At 53.9% G+C, this 8,476-nt stretch overlaps 1 long non-coding RNA gene across 1 annotated transcript; it reads left to right on the top strand.

The window, feature by feature from the left end:
• The first annotated feature begins 340 nt into the window (after positions 1 to 340).
• Positions 341 to 4,729, top strand: LOC110345117 (uncharacterized). The gene is made up of 3 exons (XR_002388231.2): positions 341 to 1,839; positions 2,895 to 4,181; positions 4,416 to 4,729. It is a non-coding gene; the product is annotated as an uncharacterized LOC110345117 (long non-coding RNA).
• Positions 4,730 to 8,476: the final 3,747 nt, after the last annotated feature.

Raw genomic sequence — 8,476 nt, 5'->3', positions numbered from 1 at the left:
GAGTCTGGCCAGGTTAGATACCTCATATAAGCAGACTCTTACAGCATTTTCCCTGTGAGTGGCTTATTTCCCTTGGCATCCATGGCTCATCCATGTTGTCTCCAAATGTGAATGCATGAGGGAAGTTTCCTCTGAAGGTCGAACCCCTCTTTAACATAAAGCCCTCTGCCACACTGTCCCCCCTTCTGGACTTCTGGATAACATTACATTAGGCTTTGCAAAGTCAGAACCCAGATGCACTTTCCATGAAAAGGTGAACAAAGCTGCCTCTGGAGGAAGAGGGTGGGAGGGACCCGGGTGGCAGGGCACAGGGTGGGAGGACTTTTGGGGGACACTAAATCCTCTCCCTTGAGGATCGCTGTTTCCATCCATTGAGATGCAGAGGCAAAGCACCACCCCACAGAGATGACCAGTTCACTTGGGTCAACACCTGTTTAGAGAGTGACCCTGAACCCTGGGCACCCTGGGTCACCAAGGAGCAGGTGCATGGCAGGGCTGGGTTTTTACAGTACCAGATGCAAGATCCCTAGCTGGCCAGGCAGAGGGGAGGACTGGGGAGAAACCAATAGTCTCATCCATTTTCTTTTTTTTCTTTTTTAGAAGATAATAACCCGAATTTATTATTAGATTTCATTAGAAACATCGAAGGGGAATGAAATGTTGTAAATAAAAAAGTAGGCAAAAAATAGTGATCTAAAGCAAATAAACAGACATGCAAGTGTGTCTCCTGGAAGAAGAATCCATGGTTGAAAAGACACCTGCCTGGGTGATGCTGGTGGGAACTGCTCAGTGGTCAACCCTGGGAGCCGAATGAATGGCCATCAGCAGAGGATGCGGGACAGCTGTGCTCCACCCCATGACGGTGCCACCACTGAGGAGGAGCAGCATGCAGGGATCCCAGCCTGTGTTACTGCTTGAAGAAGACCTGCCGGAAACATTTATACCGAATGGTTCCAGCTCCACCCTCTCTACTCCACCAGGGACAAAAAGCACGTGGTCAGCTTGGGATGAGAGGACAGGGAGGGGACAGCAGCGCCACCAGAGATGCTCCCAGGTGATGCGTGAGAGTGTTCTGCACCCCCGCTGGGTGGGAGGTTTCACAAAGGCTGCTGTCCCCTCGCGCTGTCTCTGCACTGCATAGTGCTCTTTGGGTTGCGTTCGGTATCTGTGCTTAAGTAGCTATCCATGTGCACTTGAAAGTTACGACCTGCTGTGAATCCTCCACTCCTGGCCACCCAGGGGTTATCAGCTGAAACTTTTGTATCCTTTAAAGAAAATTATATTGGACATTTTGGGATCATCTCCATAGTCCCTATTGGAATCGAAAGGCAATTGAAGTCAACCCAGGAAAGAAAATCATCCTCAAATCCATCGATCTCTAAGTGCTGACATGAGCACTGTCTTGAGAGAGAATGGACCCTTTGGATGGGAAAGCACACTTTTCTCCCTGTGCCTGCTGCATCTTAAGCATCTACACATGTGCCGAATTAAAACTTCTGATTCATCAGACTCTAACATCACGAGCAGCTTTTCTGGTTTCTCATTGCTGTTTCTAAGGAGCACACAGATAGATGTGCTCCACCATGAAAGGAAGGGGCCCCGGGGCCTTCTCATCAGAGGGGGCGGTTTGGCTTATGACCCTAGCACTGCGACCTCACTTCCTTGGCGACAGGTCCAAACAGAACTCGGAACCCTGGAGTCACTGGGCACCACAGTCCAGCGACGGCTGCCTGACAGTCACTTGGCTGGAGAGCGTCAGCAGCGATCATGCCGTGCTGCTTTCCCAGGCCTCGAGGCCGCAGCACCAGGACCCCGCGCAGGGAAAGCACTTGGGCGCGAGTGAGCGGATGGATGGCTAAGTCCCCGTGCTTCGGGCCACTCACCAGGAACTGCCTGGCCTTCAGGGGCAGCACAGGGCGGGTCTCCCCAGACCCAGAGACCTGGGAATCTGAGATGAGCGGGAGCCCAGGGGAGATCTCCCTGGACCTGGACTCCAGACACTCAGGGCCACCAGGCCACCTGTCCAGGACAGGTCCAGTTAGGCCCGGCCACCACTGTGAGCCCCCGGTGTAACTCCCGCCCTTCTTCCTCACTTTGAGCAGGGTAGGGGACGAGGTCGGGAGGGAGGCTCCTCCTGGGCAGGGGCAGGTGTGGGAGGCTGTGAGCCCGGGGCCCTGGCCTGTGCCCCCAGGACGGGGCTGAGAGGAGGAGAAGGGCCGTGCCCAGGGATGAGCCGCAGCCCGCAGGGCCTTCTCCCGTCCTCTGGGGTAGAAGCCTGAGACAGAGCTGTTTGTGTTTCAGGAGCACAAGGTTACCCGGGGCAGAAACAGCACAAACTGTGGTCAGGCAGAGCCTTGTGCTTGCTGCCGGCTGCTGGGCACTGTCCCCACAGAGCTGCACACAGGACACTGTGTCACTTCCATCCTGTCACGGCTTTATTCTGCCGTGTCACCTCAGGGCAACTCCTGGCCAGGGCCCATGTGGTACCCACAGGGGCTACGCGACCTGCAAAGGTGGCAGTGAGCTCAGCAGGGCAGCCTCTCAGGACCAGGAAGTGGGCCTGACTTTTTCTGAGCCATTAACAGACACCAGAGACAGGCTGGAGCCAGGCTGAGCCTCGGTTTCTCTCTCCACCACAGGACCTGAGGGTGGGTGGGCTCTTCATGCCCCCGGCCATGACCTCTCCTTGTTAAAGAGCCATGCATCGGTAGCATTTCTGTGTGTCCCTTCTGAATTTACCTTCTAACATGCACCGCTTTTCTGCCGGGCCCACTTGTGCCCCTTCTGGTACGAGCCATGATGGCGACTTGCAGAGTGGTCTGGGCTTCGGCCTCCAGCCCTCCTGATGGCCTGGGTGGGCCCCAGTTCCACGTCTCCCCTCTGTTCCATCACAGATTGGGGCCCAACGGGAGGAGAGCCGGGTAGAGGACTGCATGGTGAGGACGGCGCGGGCAGACATGCAGCACCCTCGGAGGGAGCCCCCGGAATGGGACTTCCTGGACCCCTCTGGGGCCCCCATTCCCGCCCTGCAGGAGGGGATGGTGTGAAGGCGAGGTCTGTGGTCGGCACCCAGGAGCACTTGGCCACTGTGGATCCAAGTCCTTGGGAGGTATGAGCCCTGCCTCAGCCTGCTCGCAACTCTGAGCAGCAGGGCGCTGAGAAAATCGGGCTCTCGGCATCACTGCGGGGCAGAACTGGGGTCTCCAGGGCAGTGCTGACCCAGGCCTGCCGAATTCCCTTCCATCCCTGGCCAGCTGTGCTTTGCCCCACTGAGCCCTGCACAGGGGAAGGCTGTCCGTTCCCTGTAAAGGAGACCGCAGAGTGACTCGGCAGGCCTCTGGTCTTCCCAGAGCAGGAGTCTGTGGGGATGCGAAGGGCCCAGGCCCACTGACATCAGGGAAGAGCAGGTGGGGTCCCCATTCCATGGACGTATGTGAAGACACACTGTGTGGAGACCTTTCCCAGGGCTTGGCTGTGATTGCCAGTAGCCAGAGCAGATGCAACCCCTGCCCTCTGGGGCCTCAGTGCTGTTTGGGGTCCTCAGTCACCCTGGACAGCTGAGCGAGCATTCCTCGCACTGCAGTAGATCCCACTTTCCCAGCCTCCCTAGATGTGGACCCACAGCAGTGCAAGAGGAGCCCAGGAGCGGCATAGACACTGGGCAGCACAGCGCTGCAGAGCTAAAGCCTGAGGAGAGGTGGGCGGGACAGATGCCCACTGTCCCCCACGTCTCAGATCATTACAGAGCAGTGGCCCTGTGCCCTTGAGTGTAACACGCAGCAGACAGCAGACTCTGTCCTCATGCAGCTGGCAGTGGGGACGGGTGGGCAGACGGTGTGTTGGGCTGCCCTGAACAAGGCAGGGGCGGTCGCACCACAGAGCACGGAGCTTCCTGTTAGGTCTCGGGCTGCCTGGGTTGACACTGCCCCACTGGGCGTGGCGAGGGTGGGGCTGGAGCACGCGCAGCCGGGCCAGGAGGCCTACTTGGCCATCTCCGAATGTTCCCTGGGCAGGCAGCATGGGAGGAAAGGCCAGGCCTCTCACTCTGCCGCCTACCTGCCTTTCCAGGGCCTCCTTTTCTGCCCTCCACTTCTGGGAGGAGCTGGACTCCCAGGAGGATCCACCAGCTGAACTCCTGCCCCAGCTGGAGCAAGCTGAGCCCACTGAGGCACAGCCCACGGGTGAGGAGGATGGGGTGTGGGCCTGTGGGCATGAGGGGAGGGATGGGCCTTTAGACACAGAGACAGCTTCCGGGTGCTGGGGTGACCTGGGGTCACTGAGACCTCAGCCTTCACGGTCTGGGAGGACTTCCTGGGGAGGCTTTGTGTGCAGAGCTGTCTGATGGGCAGTGGGGAGGTTTTGCCCTGGGAGGGAACATGGACAGTTGGTGGCTTTTTCTTCTCTTGGAACTGCAGGACCAGCTGCAGCCCCAGCTGAAGTCCCACGTGCGGAGCCCGAGCCAGCTCCACCTGCAGCTTCCTGCCCAGCGCTGGGACCACAGCCAGAGTCCATGGCAGCCCCTTCACCTGCTGCAGTGCTGGGGTACCCGGTGGTTGCACGGCGGTCGGTGTCACCTCCTGAGCTCTGCCTGGGGCCAGCTCCTGGCCCCCTCCCACTGTTCCCCTCACTTATGCTGGCTCTTGTTTTGGTATTTATACTTGCCCCTATTTCTTGGATTTATATAAATAATAGAACTAGCTTTTAATAAAATTTAAAATTTTAGTGTTTAAAAGGGTCAGCGTGGTGGCCTGAAGTGCCTTCTCCCATGTGCGCCCATTTCCAGAGCACTGCGCTTGGTGACTCCTGCCCACGCCCCTGGCCACTGCTCCTCTTGTGTCCCCATGGAAACCTGGTCTGCAGGTCTCAGCCATTTTCATGGGCTCCTCCCAGCCTCACTCTGAGTGTTGCTCACAGGGAGCCAACACCCCACCCAGGGGAGCCCGAGAGAAGCAAAGCTCATTAAAGTTACTCACACAGGAGCTGCAGGGCACTCCAGGCACCTGGGAGTCTTGATAAAATGCATCTGTTCTCTGGGTCGGTGGGGCCTGGGAACCTGCATTTCCAGCATGCCCAGCTGAGGCTGAGGATGCAGGCCCTGGGCCACACTTTAAGAAGCCAGGTAAAGTCCCAGGACACGGGGGCAGGGGAAAGGAGGTACAGGGAGCCTCAGGGCCCTGGGCACACTGCCTGCAGTAGGCACTGCCCAGACCTCAGGGAGGGACCAGGATGTCCCAGCCTGGGGTGGGCTGGAGAGGGAAGAAAGGGAGCCCCTAGCTCCTAGTGGAGAGTCTCACTATCTAGACCTTCCATTTCCCTCCAAGCACAGATCTTGACCCAGAAAGTGGGCTGGAGGGACAGGCAAGCGGGTGCTTGTATAATGCCACTGAGTTCATGGGGACACCTGGGAGCCCTGAAGCCGTGTGACAGGGAGGGGCTAGGGTGGACAGAAGAGCTTTCTCAGGTGTTCTGGGTTCTGCACTGCGGGTTCTGTGACCAGGAGCAGTCCCATTGTCCCGCCTCTGGACAACATGTGGGGTCAGGCGCCATCCAAGGGCGAAGTTTGTGCTTTTAGAAATATTTTTCTGAGGAAGCGATTAGCCAGCCAGACCTGTTGTCCTTCCGCAAGCAGCCAATTACCCAGGAAAATGTAATTCCCCATTCGCTTTGTTATTAGCACACAGCTAAGGCGACTGAGGCAATCGCCCCTTTCATGGTATTTCAAAGCTTACTCATTCGATGCATCCCTGATATTAAACACAATGAGACTTTTTTGAATTCAATTAAGCATTTGCCTACTGTGACTCTTTATTCCTTGCAAATTGTCTCAGTAAATAATCTTCATCAAAAGTCAGAACCAATCCCCATTAGTTGTTTAGATTAATTAATGGGTCCCCCCGGAGCCACCCAAATGAATTCAATTTGAACGTCAACAACTTGGCAATGGAGTTTCCCAGGTTGGCATTAAGACAATATTAAACCTGCAATAAGTCACATTTAAAATGTTAATTCAGAGAAGCTCTCCATTTAGGGCATTTAATTAAATCCTTAAATAAACTGCCTGGGCTCAGTACCAGATGGTTCTGCGCTTTCATTGTAGCACAGAGCCTCGGAGTCATTGTGGGAAGTAATATTGGAGGTGCGGTGCAGATAACCAGGATATATAGAGTAATAAAATCTAATCTCGTTTCCAGCGGGGAGAGCTGGTGTATGTACACAACCCAGGCTCAGATTGTAAGTTAATTACATTAACCCTGGTGTACTCCGGGATCTGAGCGGCCAGAGATGAAATTAGTCTTTTTCCTATCATAAGATTCTTTTCAACTTCACTATATTAATTTTTAGCCAAATACTTACTCATAAGGAAAATTGAAGTTAATGTAACCAAAGATAAAGTCACGCAGCCTTAATATTCTGCAGGGATTATGGAGACCCATGAAAATGCACTCTGCAAATGTCACCGGCTTGGCGTGGATTTATGGAGTTGGGGGAGAAGCAATGAAGAGCCCAAGAGGACCCTGGTCCCTGTCCATCTCCCATTCCCCACCTAGGGTTCATAAAGGGCCTAATCTGGGAAATTCAGTCCTTGGAATCAGAGAGTCTCACAAGGACAGTGGAAGGGACTTTGGCCCTGGTAGAAGTCACTGTGATGCAGGTGCAGGCCCAGGTGTCTGGGCTGCAGGATTACCTCTGCCTGGCCCCTGGGTACCCCATAAATTTCCACTGCTCAGCGTTTAATCTCCCTGTCCTGTGAGCATCATCATCCTTGGCCTTCCACAGCAGTGAGGTGGCACATGGCCCTTCCCAGACTCTTCCTCAGGATGCACAGGGGACCCACCTGTCTCTCATGTGCCAGCCTGAGACACCTGGGCAGCACCCTGAGTTATCGTAGTGATGTTGGGTCCCGTGGTGAAGGAAGGGCTAAGCCAAGCGCACTTCTGAGAGGACATCCCCTGAAAGTCTACCAGTTCTCCAACAACTAGGAAAAACTGCACCCACTGACCCTTCAGCCCCACCAGCCAGGCGCATTCTCCAGGGGCTGCAGCTACCAGTGCTCCTGGTCACTCTACCCTCTGAGGAAGTAAGGACAACTAAAACCCTCTAATTGTCTCATAAGTGCAGCTTTCTGCCCCTCTAACTCCAGGCAAAGTAGCAGGAAGTGAACTGAATGTCCATTTGTCTCCACCTGACAAACAGCTCTGTCATGACCCTGCACCTGCCTTCGCTTGAACTTCTTAGGTCCTCCTCCTCCGCCTGGTGCTTGGTGCATTTTATCCTCCCAAGCTGGAATAGTCCAGACCCCTCCCTCCCACTCCACTCCAGCCTTTGGTCTGAGAGAAATGACCACAGCTTCAAAGACCTGATTCTGTCCTGTTCCTGGCTCTCCTGGTTCACGCCTTCCACTGAGCTTCCTTGCGATCCTGACCTTGCCTGTGACACTATTCCCTGAAGGACTTGGTGCTGAGTGCCTAGCAGATTTCATCCTAATGCATCGGATAATTGATTGATAGTGGCTGCTCCGGGCCCCCTGTTAAGGACTGAATCCAGTCGTTAAGAACACTGTGCTGTTAGCAATATTTATCATCTCTGTGTGGGTTTACACTATAAATAGCTTCTAACATTTTAAAATATCACCAACAGCACTTAGTTGCTATCTCATAATTTGTTTTTATTAACTCTTTTTTTGTTCTTGTACTTTTTCCTCTGCTAGTAAGAGTAATGGCATATCTTCGTACACAAGCCTTTGTCTCGGTGTCTGACCCTTTATTCCAATAGACTCCTAGATCAAAGATTGCAAGCCAAGTTCAAATCATTTACAAGTTTAGCTCTTTATTATGACCAGCAGAATCACCTAAAGAGATTCCTAATTAAGAGATCACAAGGGAGAGCAAGATTTAAAGAAACAAGGAGTTGGCTGTTGTATGTCTTCTCTAAATACCCTTACTTTCCATAATTCCTAGTTGTAGAATCAAAGATTCAGAGCTGGAAGGAAAACAGGAAGTTGATTCTAGCTCTAACACTGGCCAGAGGCACCTGGAGACACCAAGTGGCATCATAAAGACTGGAAGTAGTCCTTGGGGGCCAGGGTCCTGTCTCAGGCTCTTCCACTGATCGTGCTTCCTGGTGCACACGCACCTCCAGGGGTTCTGCTCATCCCTGCAGCTCCAGCCACACTCAGGATCAAAGCCCTTGCTGCTCCTTACACTTTAGGCTGTGGTAACGTCAGTCTGTTCTCAAGTCTAGAGGGACATCCCGTGGCTTCCTTCTATGGTGCATGGCTAACGAAACTGCTGTGAATTCTTATCCCCCTACATGTCTCATGGTCCACATGATAAAGGCCAGCAGAAAGAAACACTGGCTGTACCGTATCTCTGGCACTGGTGCTGCGTGTCCACTCCAGTCTACGAGGTAAAAGAATAAAACTGGCTTTGCTTGTGTTTGGTTTGGATTAATTTTCCAGATAGCACTTTGCAACACC

The sequence above is a fragment of the Heterocephalus glaber genome, unplaced genomic scaffold, assembly GCF_053883595.1.
Source record: "Heterocephalus glaber isolate CG9 unplaced genomic scaffold, H.glaber_assembly_v1.0 deba00000937, whole genome shotgun sequence".
Lineage (NCBI taxonomy): Eukaryota > Metazoa > Chordata > Mammalia > Rodentia > Bathyergidae > Heterocephalus > Heterocephalus glaber.
Note: the sequence above shows the minus strand (reverse complement) of the source record. Positions and strands in the feature narration are given on the sequence as shown.